The 20,714-nt window shown below is 39.7% G+C and overlaps 1 long non-coding RNA gene across 1 annotated transcript; it reads right to left on the reverse strand.

Moving 5' to 3' along the window:
- Positions 1–1,675: 1,675 nt before the first annotated feature.
- On the reverse strand, positions 1,676–5,113 carry LOC134432051 (uncharacterized). The gene is made up of 3 exons (XR_010031201.1): positions 4,954–5,113; positions 4,795–4,848; positions 1,676–3,431 (listed from the first exon to the last, which is right to left on the reverse strand). It is a non-coding gene; the product is annotated as an uncharacterized LOC134432051 (long non-coding RNA).
- Between the last annotated feature and the right edge of the window lie 15,601 nt (positions 5,114–20,714).

The following is a 20,714-nucleotide window of genomic DNA, read 5'->3' on the forward strand; positions in this document are numbered from 1 at the left end:
ATCCATTTCTGGATTATTTCATGGGTTAGTTAATGTGAAAGGTCTAATACCCTTTGCTCACATTGGTTTACCCCTCTTCCTTTCCTATTTCTAGTATCTAGCATATTGCAGCCTTGTTAAAGGTAACAGACTATGGAGCCCACTGTAACAGAAATGGGGACTCAAAAGCAGCTGGAGTCCGAGATCAACCACTGCCTCCACCTGAAGGCTGCACAATCAGGGCTTTTTCCCATGCTTCCACTTGCCAGTGGATAACAGATATGCAGAGACAGTTGGCATGCTACTGGAAATGTCAGACATGAGATCCAGCAATAAGCTTGAAGACCTGCTTGCTCATAAATGTTGGTGGCTTACTTAAGGTCTTAGGCACACTGAAGAACCTATGTGAGGAGTCTTGTGCAGCACACATTATGTCCCTCACATACTGTACCTGTCCAGTGCCCTGAGTTCTCAGGACTGTCAGAAGCCAAAGTAAATCCTGAAACTTCAGGCAGCTTTTTTAATTAAATGGTACATACTGTTTTCACTGTGATAAGTGCTTTCTTATGAATCCCGGGCATACACTTTTAACAACTTTAACTCTCATATCTAGAAGGGAAAAAAAAGAAAAAAAAAAAAGCAAAACAGTAGTTCAGATTTGCCTTCATGACTCAGGTTGTTGAAATTCTAGAATTCTAGAAAGAAGTCTCCAAGGCGAATAATATCCTTCCTATGTGGGAGGACAGTCTTGGAAATAATATTCCAGATGGAGTTTGGTCACCTATTTGCTTATATGTTTGTCACTAATTATAATCAGCCATAAAAACAGACCTGATCTTTCTCCCAGATTAGTAGCAAAGATATATTATATATTTTACATTACCTCTATTTGGTAAAGGAAAGTCTTAACCTTTTACAGCAAAATCTGGTCTTACTCTTCAAATCTTACAGTGGGCACTTGACAGACTCAGGAATAAGGTGGGATGCTGGGCTGAATGCTTATGTGGTTAAAGGAACATATTCACCACTTTTCCCCCTCTCCTGAGATACAGAAAAAAATAGCATGGATGAAAGACATAGCTTTGTGTATTCTGCACAAAAGGAGTCTAAGGCTTTTGGGAAAACTAAAAAAGAGAATCATTCTATGATTATCCACCTCTGCTGATTTTCCTATTGGAGGGATGAAGTAGGTCATGAAGATCTTCAGCTAAATTCTCAGCTGACTCTAGCATGGTATGATTTATACTTGCTTTTGGACAGCACAATATTAACTTCAACTCCTTTAGAATTCATTGGTATTTATTGCTACATGACAAACTCTCTTAACACTACCTCTGATTTTGGCTTAACGAGAATTTCTAAGGCTACGCTGAGTCATAGTACTACATGCAAGTCTAGAAAGACATTTGAGAAGCAACTAACAAAAATATAACAGAAGTAATGCCTGTCATCTCAAACATTGGTTAACACCTCGGCATTCAGTTGTGTCCACGCCTCTTGGGCTTTCCATAATATCAGCTTTGAATATGACCCAACTTGAAACTTAGAATCAGATGAAAATAAAAGTTCCGATGTGTCCAAAGAAAAAAGGCTTTCATTCCTCACTTTTATTATAGTCCACGTACAGTACAATGTAGTAATTGAAATAAATATGGAGCAAAATAAGAATAAAATATTTCTTAAGATTATGCTCTACTAAACACATTTTAATGATTTATTTATATGTGTAGACAAATACACATACTCTCTGAAATTAACTGAAGACATGGTGACTTCTGCTGTTACCCTTGGTTCTCTTATATTGCTTTCTTTATGTCTGTAGGAGGTTTATTACATAGCAATGCAATTACAGAAAACTATATTCACCAATCTTTTTATATATTTAATGTGATCAGTGCTCAAAAATGTTTGAAACTAACTGACTCCTCCAGGGCTTTCTGCTCAAGAAGAGCAGTAGTGAAAATTCCATAAAATAGATGAGATTGTGATTTTAAAAAGATCAAAGACAGGAATAAAATGCACTAAAGAAAAAGGCAAGTCATTTGACTACAGTTGAAAGTATTAATCAAAATATTTCCATGCATCTGGGAACATTTGTGGAAACTGTTCTGGAAAAATATTTGTGCTGTAATGTACTCTTGCTAAAAGCAAACCCGAGAGAAATAGATGTTCACATTGTAACTCAGGCAGACGTGAGGCAATGTTTACTGGAACTGTTAAGTGTGAAGAAACGCCAAAAATTTCACAATAAGGGCATGGACTAATAAAGAAAATTTACATTATACTTTTGCACTGCAACAGTCTACTTAAAGCTTCATGGCTATTCGTATGACAAACTAAGAAGGTTATGGGGTTCAAGTATTTTAGATAAGTCTAAGAGTAAACAAAAATATCCTGTTTCTTATGTCACAAATGCCAGTTCTGCCCATAGAGCGTGTTACCCACTTAGATTGTGAGACAATATCAGGAACAGCAATATCTCCAGGACTGATGGAAGTATCTGATTTCACCTAAATACTTTAAACACAAAAATAAGTATTTTCAAATGTTCTTTTCATTAATGACCACATGTACTACTAATGTGTACAGCACTGTCCTTACTGAGGCTCTCGAGATAATGCTGCCAGTGTTGTGGAAAGTAGAAACATGTAACACCATTCATTTTCAATATTAGACTGGAAAAAAAAATCACTGGAAAGCCCTCAAGAATGTGAAAATGTGCCGTTTTATGAAGTGTATAGTATGCATCTAGAAGGTGGGAAATGCTAAGAATATCACTGAAGAGAAAAATTAAAAAAAAAAAATGAGTTCTAGCTTCCCTCTTCCCATGACTGAACAGGAGATATGATCAGTAGGAAATCTGGAGTGCACCACATAAAAACACAGGAGAAGGAAAGCCAGTAGGCACTCTGAGTGACAGAGATGGCAAGGCACACCTTACACCCACATTGATTTGAAGGGAAGGTGGAGATGACACACAGATAGGAAGATCAGCAATTTCTTATGGCCAACAGCGCAGGAAGGAGACAAGTGTCAGGTCATTGACAGTGGGAACTGCTTCAGGATGGAGAAACAAGCTCTCCACACTAGCTTCTACTTTGTGGCACCTTGCTCAGAAATTGCCAAGGACCAGTGGGGTTTCACATGTGTACTTACTCAGAGCTGTTGACTTTTGAATCACTCTGATTAAATGAGACAAGCCAATAATTTGGAGGATTTTGCTGTGAAATGACGATTTCTTGAGAAGTAAGATCAGTTCTACTAGAAGGGACCAAAGATCCTTTATGTCCAGAGGCTCTCCTGGTCTGCAGCAACTGAAGCAACGCCTGGTAGGATCTTGTCTAAAGCCCCAGCAGATGAAATTTTGTGACAGAAGCAGGCAAACTACTCCCTCCAACACCTTTTCACGCTTTCCCTTTAAACAGTTTTCTGTCCATGTGGATATGATCAATCTTACCTCCAAAACAAAATAAAAGTGTCTTGCGTAAAAGTTTCCCAAATGACAGAATTAACACAAACCTCATTCAGTTAGTCATCTAAATGCGATTACTCAAAAAATGATAATAAAAGTCACAAAATTCACTGCCTGGTCTCCAGCAGAGCCAAGACAAGGGAAAGTCAAAATTCTTAGTCAGAATCTTTTCAATATGACCTAACACTATTCACTGCTACTTTTCTAGTCATCTATTTTTCTGCTTCATTTGTCATACTCCAAGGTGAGAAATGTGTAAAGAAACCAGTGGGATGGGGTTTTTTGGCAGTCATTTCTTAAACACAGTTGCGACTTGGTCTTGCCATTTAATCTTTGTTCACATTAGTCATCCCACTGACTTTGGTGATTTACATTTGTGATTAATCCTGACTTCAATTACAGCACTAAATCTTTAAGAAATATACCTCGCTTAGCTTACCAAGATGTTTGGAAATCAGTGTGCTTGACCACTGCAGGCAGAAAGACACTGGGGACAGATATTTTTCTATGATGTTGTGTTTTGAGATAGGATGCTGAGAGAAAACATCTCACTATGGGTTTTTACAGCCACCATAACAACTAAGAATAGTAAAATGCATATTAACATACTGAGCAGTTGGCTCTCCTATCACAGTAATTATCAGTGAATCATTTGGTGAAACCGCTACACTTTGCAAAATAATTGGAAATGTGCTCTACTGAATAAAAATTTGAATAGTAAACTTAAAGACAAGAACAACTATAAAAAGTTTGTCACACAGCTATGATTATCAGAAGGACAAGAAGAAGCCTTTGTTCTGTGCAGGGAATGATTCTACTACTGTTTTATGGTTATTGTACACTAAAGCTGTGCAGGCACTGAACAGGTTAATTACAGCCTTATTGAGAGAATGAAGTGTAATTCTTAGTCCTAGACCCTTTCTCTCAAGAACTGTAAAGAGTCTGCAAAACACCTTTAGCAGAGATTACTGAGAAGCATGCTCTTGGCTGTTCAACAGCTTTTATTGCATGGTCTTTACCATTTAAAGGTTAGCAGATATCTTAATTCAAAGGTTTGTTCCTGAAATTCTCTGCTCTGCTGCTTGGTAACATAGGAGAATGAGACATTACATTGCTGTAATTCCTTTTCATCCTCAACATGCTCAGGTGAATAAAGTTTTTCCTTCTACGAATGCAGAAGGGAAGTATCTTTCTTGCCAATGAGTCCAACTGGGACCTAGAGGTATGACAAACTGGGACTGCTACAACTCAAGTCCAGAGCAGGGCTTTGTCTGACAGACATTTGGAGAAGCATCTACCAACCACTGCTGGTATAAAGCTCTTTTGCACCAGTGACTTCCTACCTTTTGAGCTGTAGAGCTGTAGATTTGGCATCCAGAGGGTCAGTAGAAAGTGGCCTAATATGCAAGAAAAGACAAAAAGAGCAAAAGTGAGCTTGCCTTTTGTGGCATAGCCATCAAGACACTCACCATGGGAGAAGGGTGTCAGCGTTTATTACTTACAGGACAGTTTATGCGTTGAGCTGGATGGACCCTAACCTGAAGAATGTCCTGTGTTAATAACTGTACCTGTGGTAATAAACAGTCAGTTATCATGGATCTTGAACCAGATTGTTGTATGGATTCATACAACAGTATGTGGGTAACCCTGGATGGATGCCAGGCACACACTGAAGCCCCCTCTGCCTCTATCACTCCCCTCTACAAATGGGCATGGGAAAGAAAGTATAGCAAAGGATTCTTGGGGTTAGATAAGGATCAGTTGAGATCACCATCATGCACAAAACTCAAAAACTCACATTGGGGAGAGTAATTGAATTTAATGCTAACAAAGTCAGAGCAGGATAAGTAAAATATGTCTTAAAGACACCTTACCTCCACTCCTCCTCATTCCCAGCTCTACCTCCTCCCTCCCAGTGAGAGAAAGGACAGAGAGGTGGGAAAGAGGAGTTACCGTCAGTACATCACATGTTGTTCTTACTGCTGTTCAGGGAGAAGAGTCTTCCTCCTGCTCTTGTGGGAGATCCCTCCCACAGGAGACAGTCTTCCATCAGCATCTCCTCTGTGAGTCCATCCCAAGGAAACAGTTCTCCACAAACTGCTCCAACCTGGGTCACTGTTCCACAGGGTGCAGTCCTTCCTGCACAGCCTGCTCCAGCATGGGTCCCCCACAGGGTCACAATTCCTGCCAGGAGATCTGTTCCAGCCTGGGCTCTGTCCATGGCCTTCAGGCCCCTGTCGGGAGCCTGGTCCGGCACAGGCCTCCCGAGGGCTCCCAGCCCTCTCAGGCATCCGCCTGCTCCAGCCTGGGGCTCCTCCATGGGCTGTGGGTGGATCTCAGCATCCCCATGGACCTGCATGGGCTGCAGGGGCACAGCTGCCTCACCATGGCTGCACCAGGGGCTGCAGGGGAATGCCAGCTCTGTGCCTGGAGCACCTCCTGCCCTCATTTTCCACTGACCTCAGTGTCTGCAAAGTTGTTCCTTGCATGTATTCTTTGGCACCAATTACAATCTGCCCATTAAGGTTTTTTTTTACATCTTACATATGTTATCACAGAGGCCTTACCATCACTCCAGACTGGCTTGGCCCAGAGAAGCAGCTGGTCTGTCCTGGCTGGCACTGGCTCTATCTGACATGGGGGAAGCTTCTGGCAGCTTCTCACAGCAACCACCACTGAAGCCCCAAAACCTGGCCACACAAACCCAACACAAATGGAAGGGGCCTTAAGGATCATCTACATCCAACCCTCAAACATTTGTCCAAACATGTCCTGAACCACCCTTATTCCTTCATAAAGCACCACATGGAAAAACCTTACATTATTATGTAAGTCTCTACCATCCTTATTTTTTGAGAACTAATTTTTAGCCTGCTAGTAGCAGGCTAAAATTTAGTTCTCAAAAAATAAGCATGATAGAGACTTACATAATAATGTATACACAGTTTTCTTCATTGTATTTCATGCAAGAAACAAATGTCAAATGCAAAAAATAGTTAAACATAGTAAGAGACCAGGGTTGGAGAATATGTGGTCCAATGAAGCCATTCAGGCTCAGAAGTCTTTAAACAAAGCTATTTCAGGGGTACCTTATGTCTCAATGCCTATGTATACCTTTAGATATGAAATGGAGATATAGTTTGTTTATCTGTTTCGACAATCATACTCTCATTCTTCATGCTTCAGCACCAGTACATCAAGAATATTCAGTAGACACCTCTTATGTTAGAACAGATAGACATGGATAAAATTTATTACAAAATTAATCTGGAACTATAGAAAAGGAAATCCTGATTTAGTATTGCATATACCTATGTGGCTACAAACTTCAAAGCTAAAAGTATCTTCTCTACAGAAAAAATTAATTCATTTATGACTTCAGACCTGCTGCTAACAAGAGTAATATGTGAAAGAAAACACACAAGAAAACACTAAATTTGACTGTAAGCTTGCTTTTACATTGAGCTGTCATCTATACAGGACAAAGGTTGGAAATAGTACACCAATTTGAGTAATGGTTCAAAATGTCCATAGTGTTAGTGGCAAGCTAGGCTCACCTGGTATTGTTAGTGAAATATTTTTATGGTAAGCAATTAGAAAAGGCCTTTGAATTAGCTCTAAAAGCTGAGCTGTGGCACACCAAGAAGGAATGAGGCAACAAACGGAAGGGATGGAGGTTTTTTTCCTTGCTATCCCATTATTGTTGCCTGCACATGGCACACACCCTTGCAATCCACCCAACCTCCCCTCAGAACTTGGCAGAATCTGTTCCTTATGTCTGCTAGTGATGACACATCCTGGAGGAAAATTTTCTTGAGATTTGTTAAGTTAGCTTCTGAGGTGCCTTTCCTCATGTTCAAACAGAGGAGAAACCAGAAGGGGAGAATGACAGAGCTGGGAAGTGTTGATGTTTGACCAGGGGCAAAAGCAGTTGTAGCCACATTGGTTTGAGCTGAAGTGTGAAATATTATCTGTGAACTTCTTACTGAGCAGCGAGAGAGCCATGGTCCAGAATTAAGTCAAGGGAACCAGACTTCACTGCTAGTGGTGATGAGTATAAAAAGATCCATAAACTAAATATTCTCTCAAATATCCCCAGAAAACAGTCTATGGAAAATAAGGGATCAGCAAAGCAAGACTTCCTGAAAATATTTAACAGTCAGCAAACATGGAAAGAGTAAGAGATTATTCCTTTTTCTAGGCCAAGTCTCAAGTGCTGTCCATGCAATTTGTGTAAATAAGCATAGAATTTGCCTCCATAGTCTACAAGTTCTATGGACAATGATTCTACTGGTGTTTGGTTCAAAACATATTTAAGAAGTAAAATGTTATTTCCTTGATATTAATAGTCTTCTTAAATATGAGGCTTTTCTCTTTTAAAAAGAGTATATTTCTAGAAGGAACAACACAGACCACCTTAATCTGTGGGAGCTTAGAAACACAGTTTCATTACAAACGTCAACTAAATGGTAGTTGATGCAGCTGTACTCCTGCCCTATGTACCTGAGCTAAATTCTACTTGGGCTAATTAGCCGTGAAAGAACATCGTCAAGTCTCAGAAGAATAAACATGGACAATTCCTTCCAGACTGACATATTATTCTCTAACACAAAGCTGTTTTAGTTTTCTGTCAACAATTCTCATGGAGATGAATTGGTGTTAGTTAAGCCTAGTGCCCAGTAACAGCAATGCAATAAAATGGTCAAGAACACTTGTCATCCAAAGCCTCAATTTGCTATTTTGTTTACTGTTTCTCAGCTATTATTCTTAGAATAGAATATATTGCCTCATAAACAGAAGGAAAACAATAACACCTACTAGAAAGGATCACTTAAAGAAGTATTTAGCAAGATCATTTTCTCAGCCGCAGGGTGTCAGCCTTCATTTCTATCCCAGGCTGTAGGTAACATGCTTACACAGTTGTGAACTGGTTTGCTACAGAAAACTTGAGATCAAGCAAGCAGCAGATGATGGGGAAATGTGTAGTTTGAGACCTGACAGAAGTGCACTGATACTCACCAGCCTTTGTAGAGGTCCTTCACTCTCTTTTCCATTACAGGACAAGAGCACATCCTTTAAAGGATGAAGAGAACAGTGAGACACTCCAAAGCTGCCAGTAAAGATAGACTACTGCTATGATTACCACTATCAGAATACCTTACCAAATGTATTTCCTATTCCCTTTTGCATTTCTGAGTTCTTATTGAGAAAAAAGAATACAGAAAAACAAAACAAAACACAATATTAAAAAAAAAAAACAAACTCTGAAGAACAAAGAAACCAAGCAAGCAGAAGAAAACAACCTACCCAAAACCACTTCAACAGCAACCAAAAAAAACAAAAAAAAAAAAAACCCTCACAGAACAAAACAAAACAAGCCAATTAGGACAGCTTGCTTGAATTTTCACTGACCTTCTGAATGGTTCTTGTGGCAATCACAGATCTGTGAACACGGTGAATTCTCTGTGCTGGAAAGAACTTGGTCTACCATCCAGATGTATGAAGTCACTCTGCAGTAAACATCAGTTAGCTGGACTTGGTACAAGCACACAATATGACAAAAAAGGGACTCTGGTGCTCCATCCACCCCAACAAAAGAAAGAGTTAAACTGAACCTAGAGAGAAAAAAAGGTCAAAACACTTCTTTACGTGCACAGACAGTTTAATTGATGGGGGTCTTCTAGTAATGGAGCTAATTGATTGCTCACCTTCTCAGTGGATGTTGGATCCAGAACAGAAACTCCCCTAAAATAGGGTCAGTTGCAGGCCTGATCACTAATTAAAGCAGAAGGAAGTGGGTGTTTCACTGTCCTTCATGCAGCCTGACTCCTCCTCACCCTTCATTTACTTCTCCCATTACAGAACCCCTAGTCAAACATCTTTCTTCCCTTCTCGAGGCAGGCAGCTCTGGTCTTGCCTGCCTTTAAGGCTGGTGACCATTCTAGCTTTGTGATGAACAGCCTGCAAGCCCAGGGTCACCCAACATTGAGGTACTTAATTCAATGGCCTCTCCTAGCACTGGAAAATCTGAAGGCCTGGCATTTTTTCTCCCCAGCAGACTGCAGGGCAGACTGCTAAGGAGCTGGGTTGGCAAGCTGGCATGAAACTGGGCAGGCTTTTGACTGAAACCTGCCTGGCAGGCGAGTTTGGAAATGTGCCTGTGTTTTGTCAGAAGATTTGTTAAAACAGACACATTCCCACAGAATGTTCTGATTTTGATTAATCAGCATTTCAGGGCGCGTAAAGTGTTCCCCTGGAAGATTTCTGACTATCTTTGTCTACAATAAGCTGCACATTTGCAGCATTCCCAATTGCAATGATCCTTCAGTGTCTTCCACTCAAAATGCTCATGCTGATGATAGTGTAAGTGCTTCCCTCCAGGAATGCTAAGCTCCACCATGTCTGTCATGAGCAAGGGCAGAGTGCAACACAGGCAAGGACTCCAGGCCTGGGCTGTTTGGTATTAGAGCAATATTTTGCAGGCAAACAGAAACAAAATGTCCTTCGCATAACTAAAGTACCTCACAAATATTCATACATATGAATTGCATTTCTCAGGTTAGTTCATCTCACACATACCTGCTCCCAGTTTACAGTTTAATATTATGAATTACAGGCACTAGAACTGCTGAATTATAAAAACAAGGCAAGCATGCAGGTTAAAGAAAAGAAACTCATACCATTCTCTGCTCTTCTTTCTGTGTTCTTGCTTCACATTACCACTCTGCCTTCCCACCCACCCCCTGCCTCCCTCACCCTCAGTGTGCCTGGTAAACATTTTAAAAGCCAATATTATTTGTTTTCATCCCTGTCTTTTTGAGAATAACAACAAGGTTCTGCTTGCTCTGACAAACTGAACTTATTCTCAGGTCCTTCATTTCAAAGTGGAATTTGACACGCAGGAAACCCAGAGGAGTATAAGCCTGTCACACTTGTTTTTTGTTTTGGTTTAACTGATTAATTCATTTTAAGATATTATAGAGCATGTAATAATTGTACTGCCCTTTTGTGCATCTGTGAGTCATGAGATAGACTGGGTTTAAGAGAGGGACAAGTCACAAAGTTCACATGCAGATTTTGTTTTACTGGAATCTGAGGAATTTCAGTTTTGAGTGTTTGGGTTTGGACCATCTGAGGAACATTCAAGGATTCAAGGATTCCTATCCAATTATCTGTGGAACATTGATTTTTCCTTTCTCTTCCATTCCTACCACTTTGGATTTTACTTCAGTGGTTGTGTTTGCCATGATTGTAAAAATTAACAAAAAGTCATCACTATTACATTATCCTTCTGCTGGGATTAGAAGGAAGAAGGAACAGAAGTGTCCCACTGAATGATAATAATATTTCCCACATTTGCAGTCGCCTATGGCTAACTAGTTGTCAGTAATATCTGAATTACTCAGAGGTAATATCAATAGCAGTGACAAACTCCCTACTGGATTTTATGACCAAGGATTTTCAAGCTCTTATTTTTGAGGTCAAATATCTCTTTCTCAGGAAAGTGAGGAAGCTATTCGTTTGACAATTAAAATATATATCTGAAAGAAAACATTTATGTTATAAAGACTTTCTCAAGGTAGAGAGTTTCTCCTGTTTCTGAAGACTCAGGGCTTTCTCATCTTCTCTACTGATATTAATTAACAGATGATATTTTGTCCCTGGTCAATCAGTGCTTATCTTGTACTTCAAATTCATCAAAGACCAATTTTTTGATGAAGGGATAATTTTTCTCTGGTTGTCTCTTGTTTTTGTTTTCTTCAGCTCTTGCTAATCTCTTGTTGCAGAATCCAAATTTACCCTACAATGTGAAAGTGTTGCTAGCTCTTTGACCTTTCTATTTAATTTCAAGTGTGTTGCTATGTAATACTCTCTGCAGTCCTTTCTCTTAAAAATCACACATTTGCATGCATACGTTTAAAATATGGAATGAACATCTTCAGGTGCAAAACCTTCTTCATTTTTCTTTCACAGGTTGGTGGAAAATACATTTTCAAGCAACATAAGCCTTGCCCCTACTACATAAGAAGGAATATGGTGGTAAATGGAAGTTTAAGGGAGAAGAAGTGGAACTGTGTGGAATAACATTTTGAAAGACCCTTGGATGTTAAAATCAAGAGAATAGTTGATTCTGATAACTCAAAAGAAATTAGTTTACCTAAGGGCTAAAGAACATGTTATGCTTGATATTTAGCAGTAATAGAAAAATACAAACTTGCTTTTTTGAGTAATGGTAGCAGCATAAGTTTGCTAGATACATGAGAAACTGCAAGTGTAAATTTTGATGTGTCTAGTAAATGCATGTATCAATGTGCAGATTGTGACTCTAATAGAAACATTCTTTCAAATAAACAATCGTACTATGGACTAATATGATCAGGGAGTTGATGGCCTACATCAAGGACCTAATGGGAAAAGGAGTCAGGAAATCCTGCACATGGATGACACAGCCAAGAAGTAATCTTACAAAAATAAAAATAAAAATAAAAATATAAGAAATAAAAGTGAAAATAAAATTAAAATTAAAATAATAAAATTATAAATTGCAGGAAGTAGAAAAGTGTTTGTAGTAAAACAAGGAAGGAGGCATAGCAGGAGAATGAGTAAACAGAGGTTAGGACGGTCAGTAAAGGTGTCAGAAGCAAGCTGGATGCACAGATTAATGGGGCTGGACTGAATGACATTGACCAATGCCACTGTTTTGGGTAAGCTTCAGAAGACAGAATCTGACTGTGAGAACCAGTCCAGTCTTCAGAAGGCAGAAGGCATAAAAATATCAAAGACATGGTACAGAAGAACCATATGCCACCAAAAAATGGCCAAGCATGAACTGCAGGTTTTTTTTGTTAACACCTAACCTCAGATAATGGGACATAATAGTCTAGTTTTCAGTCAAAGTTTCTTAGTATGGAACTGATATATTCTTTACATGTTCTCTCTTCACAGATGTGTTTCATGACTTAAATTGACCCAGTTTATTCCAATCATAAATGCTGCCTAAATATCCTTCTCTAATTTGAAAAGAATTTGGCACAGTCATTCTGAAAAAAATAAAAACCCCAAACTTTAGTAACAAACCACATCACTGGATGTAGAAATACCATTTGTTATATTATTATTTTATTTCAACTTGAAGAATAATAGAAGCATAAAATCACTTTCTCTGCCATTCTGTTCAACCTTCTTCCTTCTTTCTCTGTTTACAAATAGAAATATTTATTTCTATTTATGAGTAAAAATAAATCTATTTTCATCAAGAAGCCCCAGATGTTTCTCACACAACAGTTTTCTGCAACAAACCAAAAAAACTACCAGTGTTGACACTTCTGCCCTCACTGACTCTAGCAACCAAGCGAATATTTAACTGACTGTTCCTATGGAGCCTTTTTTCTGAACCTTATTCTACACAGGATGCAGCAGCAAGAGAGAAAGAAATGTCTTATGCTTCTCTTTGCAGAACCTGATGGCTCAAAGGTACACATTAGAGAAATCTTCCTTTTTGCAGAAGAGACAAATCTTTCTGACAAGGGTATGTCCAGGTACCCCAGTGACTGATTTGTCATCTGTTTCCAGGAACATGCTCTGCTAGTCTTCAGTGCACCATCACCCTTTCTGAGTGCAGAAGAGCACCTCTCATGCTTGTCAGTAGTTTTGACTTGATTCCTGGCCTCTACAGAGCAACAACCTCACCTTCTCAGTGGAAGAAATGAGGGCAGGCTCCTCTATACAACAGCATATTTAAAGGTTTAACTCCAAGAACACCTCACACCTAAAAAGTCAAAATGTGGTTTTTTTTGAGATTTGCACACTTCTTGGCAGATAATGGTGAAATAAAGCCCATGAAAGCTAATTTTATGTGAATTGGATGGGGCTTTAACTGCACTCGACATGCCTACCTTCAGACACATTTTGTCCGTGTAACACTGCCAGTTTTCATGCTTTTACTGCTAAAGGGGATTTATACAGCAGCCGCTGCACCAGTACAGAGTGTATTCTACTCCCCCAAACTTGGCTAAAAGCAAGCAGTAGTGCTCCATGTTACTGCTTGAAATGGCTACACTCTGCACACAGGATCATGTCTCTCCCAGCCAAAAATTATGTGTGCTCACTGCTGGCTATGTGCTGAGCAGGTAGGTGTTTAACAGCAGAGCAGAGTGAGCTCAAATTTCCCATTATGAAGCACCAAGGCTTTTATATTACAGGCTCACTAGAGCAAATGCTTTGTGGGTTGCATGGCCATAAAATAGTTCTTGATTAGCGTTACTTCACTGCTAGTAAGCTGTTGGTGTTTTTACTGCAGCTGGACTTTGGAACAGAGACAATTTGGTGTTAGTATTTTCTTTTTTGGAAACAAGTTTTCTCACTTCTGTGTTTTTCTATCTGATACCACTTATCCTAAATTCCATGTCTACTTATCTTTTTGATGAGTAGCAGGTGATCTATCTATGGTAATAGTCATAGCTCAACAGCAGGGTTTTCAGGGAAAGGGACCATCAAGATGAAGCTTGTCCAGTCTTCATATAAATATCTGTATGTTACTCCAAATTTAAGAGAGGTACAGGTCCTCCAGCTTCCTATCAGGTTCACATCAAACTTTGCAGTGTCTGGAAATCCAGCCCTTGGTTTGAGGAGTGAAGCAGATTAGCCTCTGACTTGCAGGTAGAAAAACCTCCTAGCACCTAGGGCCAGGAACATGTGTTCCCTGGCACATTCTTTGTCTGCCATACTTCTATATCCTGTCTCATCATAGAGTACATGCATGGTTTTGAATAACATGGGTTTAAGACCATTTTATTTGCTCTCTAGAGCAGTATCAGGTGTGTATTTCCATTTCCAGGCTCTGTTTAAGTATCTGATCATCACCCATGCACAGATGCCAACAGTTTCTATTTCCTTTTGCAGGATGCTTAAACAAATCAGGTCATTACCAGCCGTCTGTGTTTGCTGCTGAAGCTGCAGTAACATGAATGAATATTACTAGCAAAAAAATCTCCAAGAAAAAGGTTTATATTTGTCAAGGACTGACACATGTTTCTTAAAATCGTACAGGATTCACTTTCAAAGCATTTTGCTGCTGTTACTGAGCAGGATCGGAGTTGTTACTGCACTGACAAAGCTCAACATTGTGCTGGGCTCAATTTTGTGAGGATGTCTACACTGGCAGGTGCAAGGAGAGCTAGCCAAAAGACTTTTATTTCCTGAACCCCAAGGTGCATGCAGAGCCTGAGTGGTGTGCAGGGCTGGGGTCAAATATCTTCCTGCCCAGTGCTACACTGTGGGTAGGATGTGGCACCTCAGGCACCCAGCAAGATGGGATGTTGCAAGCAGCTGCCTCAGCACAAATCTGTATTTTAATAAGGCTCATTCCAGGCAGTATTAGGCACTACAAGGAGATGCCCGGCAAAGAAAAGCCAGTCTGTGATCTTCACCACTGAGGTGGAGTTACTGAATCCTGAAGGGTCACTTAGGCCACTCTCTCCAGTTTGCCTCTTCATCAGTTTGCTCAGCTTCTTCACTCTTCCAGTTATATTTTGTCCTTGACCTTCAGCAAAGTGTTTGAAGAATAAGGATTATTGCACTGGTTTTACATTATAAACTTTATTTTACATTGCAAAGATTGTGTGTTTGATATAAGTTTAAATAAAAGGTCTAATTAAATTGTTGAAAAAACTGAAAAGCAATGGCATGATGGAGAGAAAAATAAGGAAAAAGGTGGAGTCAAAAACAACTGCAAGGGTGTAAAGAGATCGCTACATCTGGTTGCACAGGTGACACGCCCTGCCCAAACCAAGCCTTCCTTAGGCCAAGCATGCATACATAAACTTCACTGGTTCTGTTTGGCCTACTACAAACCTGCAAAGTAATTGATATCTGTACAGAGGAGCTCCAATCGTATGCAGCCTGTTGCAGCTGAGTGTGCTTTCTACAAACCTAACCTGGCTGGTGAGTAGTATCCTAGAGCCAGTTTCAGTGGGAGGACACTGGTGTAAGGATGTGCATGTTTCAGAAACGCCCTGCAATGACAAACTGCCATTTTTACACACTGCTGTTCAACTCTAGTGGAGGAAAGCACCATGAGATGACAGAGGTTAGGTTTGAAACTTGAAAAATATTTGTATAAAGTTGTGTTTTGTGGTAGCCCAATATCACAACATACCAGACACAGTGTGTTCTCCTGCCTCCGTAACAAGGGGTCTGCTAGTAGCTTTGACCTTCACACCACAAGCAGTTTAATATTTCTAGATGTCTGTCTCTCAAATGTAGCCATATTGCTGATGGTAATTTTTGTGGACCAAGTGGTATTAGTGTTAGTTCTGAGGCTAGATTAGATGCAAAGAGCTGTTGAAGCGGCTTAAGATAGTGACAGCTGAGCAAGTAACTCCTACTCTTCTCTTTAGACCAAACAAAAGCCTCAAGTAGTCTTGCAAGTTCTCTAGTTTTAAGCACATATAAAGTGCAGCCCTCAGAAATTACTTCAAAAGAGAAGTAAATTTAAGGAAATAAATTGGATTTTCTTTTACCATTTTTTGTGTTCATAAAAATAAAATTGCCATAATATGAACAGCAGGGGGAAAATAAGCAGTGAAAGAACATCACCATTAAAGCACTCATCGTGAAGCTGACAAATGTATTTTCATAGTATTATTTGAGTTCCAAAGATAGCTCTGATAAAGGAGGTCAGCCTGGAATTGGGGCATTAAAAAAATGTTGGCTAAAGACGGGAAAGGTCATGACTGTTTGCACAGTGCTCTACTTTCTCCAGTAAAAAAAATCCACCAACAATAAAAAACAGTTAAGGAGAGATGATGATTCAGTGCTGGAGGAAAAAAAAAAGCAGTGTGTGTGATTGGTGAGCACACTCGCCCCATCTATGAAATCATCTACATGCGTGGCTAGATGAACATCTGCTGCATAAAGTCAGCATTGGTTTCAGTATGCCACAAAACAATTTGGCTTTTGCTTTTTCTGACAAATGGTACAGGAAGAATATATACTATACCCGAGTAGCTAATAATGTAGCATTTAATAATGACATCAGTGAGCAAGCAATGCTAATAAAATTCAGCATCTTTGTCTCAAATGTGTTGTTAATCCAACATGATTCAGAAATGGATGAACGGGGGTGGGAAAGTAATCAAGCATACTTGTTTATGTTATTTCCTCTATTCTTTATCAAGAAAACTAAATGCCAGCATGTGATCAGCTCTGATTCCAGCACACAGTCGTTTGCAATGAGTGTTTTAATGGACTGCTCGAACTGACGGCAGAAATGAGAAAGATCATGCCACAGATTCAGCATATACATAACAATATAAATCTGGCCTGTATTTATCAGTGATTAAGTATGACAGGGAGTAGTAGCTTATCCAGGAAATTCCATATGCTATGTGGGCCAGATCCTCAGCTGGTACAAACCAGTTTAGCACCAGTGAAGTACTAGCAGTACAGTAGGGATGATTGTAGCTGCCAAGTTTGATGCTGCACCATGTGTGATATTCTATGCCAATTATTTAACAAGCTTATTAGGTATTTGCATGTAATTTGCATATAACCAACTTCCTTTTTTGAAAGACTGCACTCTAGTACTGTGGGGGTGGAAAGCAGCCTTGCTGCACAAAACGCTCAGCTTAACTATTGAGCATGTAAAAATTGGTTGAGGTTTTTATAGACACTCATGTTCTGTAGTTCCTTACATATGACTGACAAACTTATATGGCATCTTCTAGTAACTAAAACTGGTGGCAAGAAACTTGTTTCTAGGAATGCCACTGAGAGTCTTGGCCTCTCAAATCCTGCCCCAAAATCCTGCCCCTTAGAGCAGCCACAAAACATCAATTACATATGAGCACATTTAATTCTACAGATCCAGCTGAAATTTGTGCTGCTAAATTTCAGTCAAAAGATTATAATCAACCATGCTTCCAGGTACTTAGTCTTCTAATACAATGCTAGTAACTTTCACTAGACAATTACTAGGGGATGCTTGGGAAGTTCCCTCTGTGAAAATGGTGGCTGAGATTTGGTAGCCACCAGTAGGCAGGCACACATTATTTCATTTGCTCCACCCCACCCAGTTCCTAAAAAGTCAGCTCTCATCAACTCAGTGTTAGTAGACTTCACATGCAAATTCACTTCTCTAATGCAATATTTACATCAGAGGAGTGTATGTCATGATGCTGACATTTACACTTTTTTCTTTGACGTGGCTTTGGAATGGTAAACTAAGAAGGTGTTGCACAGTCGTCTTGTATTCTTTCTGCAGAGGAAAGGGTGGAGAAAGTCATGCCACTGTCTGGTGGAGAATGGCCTTCTAAGTGCAACAGTGTTTAGGAGTGCAAAACTTGGACTTCAGGATTTTCTGGGTTCTTCCATTAGTCCCAGAGTACATTGTAAGGAGTTAAGAGTCAGAGATTCTTTGAGGTTTGGGTTGACTGCAAGAAACTAAATTCAGGACAATTCTCTTCAATCCATAGATTTAATCGCTTGGAAAGATCTTGCACATTAAAATGGAGCCTTACAAAAGGCTGCGCATCATATAACCTGCTCAAGGATGAAGTCACATGCTGCACCATGAGCTTGGTTCCTTACTCTGAGAGGCAGCATGACAAAGCAGGGCAGAATGAAGCCTAGAATGCTTGAAAAGTAACTTTTTAAGCCCCTCTGTAATCTAACTGTAAAATAGATGAACAGCTGCTGGTTTTCTGTTTTGGAGAAGGATCTACTGATTGGCAAGATCATTAAGTGTCCAGGAACACAAGAAGCTCCTTAAAAAGCTGCAGTTTCCTGACTTGTGTTTCATTACACTTTCTCCCTTAAGTTAGAGAAAGGACAGAAAAGTACAGGTCAGCTGAAGTGAGTGGCTGAGCACCTGTTGCAGATGAGCTAAGGTACACTAGTAAAATGGGAATGTCATATTGGGCTTCCAACTGCTAGCAGGTTTGATGAGGGACCAGGCTCTGATACACTCCTCAGCGAGCAAAGGCATCACACTCTGACCTAGATGGGAAGCTTGTTTGAGAGGATACCAGGGTGACGATAACACCCCAGTACAAATTATTACTGACAGCATGAAATGAATGTCTTACAACACATTCTCTAGAATAATGAAATAAAGTAAGATGAATGCAGCACAGATTTTCTTCAACTAGTGCAGAGACTGTCTGCTACTTCAGTTGCTCCCCTTGGTACTCTCTAGAACATCCCACAAAGCCTAGGTCTCAGGCAATGTTATTTCTCTTCATCTTAATACTTTTTCCTTTGCAGCAATAATTTTCACTGTGTTCCTTCTTCTGGCTCTTCATTAATTTGAAAGGCCAATATCAACACGTTTTGGCACTTGCTGTGCAAATACATACCCAAGGTGTGCTCAGTGTGGTATTAACAATTCCAGCTCCAGTGCTGCCATTAGTTCTCTCAGTGCAGACATCAAACAACAATATATTATCTTAATGCAAAGCTGTCAACTGCTTACTGCATTATACCTACTGTATAGTATTCCCAAGCCAAGACTATATTAACAGCACAGTTAGGACAGAGAGCATAGATTAAAACTATGGAGAAAATAACCATTGCAAGAATACTGCAATTATCCCCAAAACAAACATTAAAACCCCTTACAATTCAAAGTTCAATTTATACTAATAGAAATTCACAGTAAGGTCATCAAAACTACCTCAACCGTGACAAGTAGTGACAGCCTGCAATAAACAAGAATGTTAGTCTTACAATACCAACAGTTGCAGTAGCACCAAATATTTCTACAGTTTAAAAGTAATTCTTTCTTATTCATATGCTGTCTTTTCAGTGAACCCATATATGGACAGCAAATACATGCCTTTTTTTGTAGCATGTGGAATGGCCTTCTTCTAGAATAGAGTGGAAAATACAGGAAAAATGGATTTATGTTGGACATTGAAACAGCTGTTATCAAAACCCATGTGTCTTAATGCTCCAGAGTCTCCAGAAAGAGTCATAGCTCCAATGTAAATTGGATCACCTGCTTTTATAATGTATATTTTGACTTGCATCCACAGAGTTCATGACAGCAAAATAGCACACATCCTTAGCATGTAATTACATGTTCAACTGCCTACAGTGTAAATAGTATGCCCTTTAAAAAAAGTTACTGGCATATAACTAATTAATGAAATTATTCAGGGTTATTGCCCACATCCCAGAAATATTCGTTAGAGAAAGTTTACATTCAGGTTTAACCAGTTTGCAGCCCTGCTGGCTTACCACATTATTTTCCATAATAATGGTTTTATCTGGCTTATAAAAACCACATTTTAGGGGAAAAAAGCTGTGGTATAAAATAAGGCTGGAAATAAACAGCATTGAGGGCAGCGGCATCATGCAGCAGCACACAGCTGCAAGGGAAGAGCCTATAGCCCATCAGACTCAGGCAGAAAGGGTGAGAGCAGCTATTTAGGGAGAAGGAGGCCTGGAGGTCACTTATGCTTGGTGGCATGTTTTGAGAAGTTGTGTATGATCATCCTTCTGGCTCCTGCTGGGAAAGGAAACATGAGCTGAAAGGATCCAGGAGCTTCCCCCATAACCTGGCACTTGAGGGGCAACTTTGGCTTGAAAAGGGGCCCCATTCCTCATTGTGTGTGTTGCTCTGACCTTTCTTTCTTGTTTGGAGTCTAGCCTGTCAAATTTTGTCCCTTAACACCCCAGCCCCAGCAATGTGAGTTAAAGTTATGCCGCTGGCCCTAGAACTGTATATCCTTTGTTTGCAGCTGTTTAAGCAAATTCCTCTTTATCACTTAATGTAATTTATACATATAATTGTGGGACACATGAGTATAAAGAGGTAGGCATGGCACCAGAAATATTCATGGAACTGCCTTTGCTTACACCAAGGGCTGAATTTGGTCCAGTATTTTTGCACAGAAAGGCAATGTGTAATGTTACTGAAACACATTTGCTCTGGCACTGTCTCACTGCTGCTGGCACAGGCACAACTCTTTGATATTGAGTAGGTAAATTATTTTCCTTGCCAGCTTTCTATCTGTAACTTTGACTACCAGTAATATTTGCTAGCTACCATCAGCATGGCAGCTTTTAAGTTTCAGTCGTAGCTCAGACATTAAAACAAAGCTAGAGGCAATGCCTGTCCTAACAAGTCACGATATTCTGTGATGATGCACTTCTGCGTCATCTCAAAATGACAGTATGTTCCATGAAATAGAAAAGGAAGGGGGTGTAGGCTTATGTCTGCATTTATCAGAAAGCATAAAAACACATTTCTGTCTTCATT

Source organism: Melospiza melodia, chromosome Z, assembly GCF_035770615.1.
Source record: "Melospiza melodia melodia isolate bMelMel2 chromosome Z, bMelMel2.pri, whole genome shotgun sequence".
In the NCBI taxonomy this organism is placed as follows: Eukaryota; Metazoa; Chordata; class Aves; order Passeriformes; family Passerellidae; genus Melospiza; species Melospiza melodia.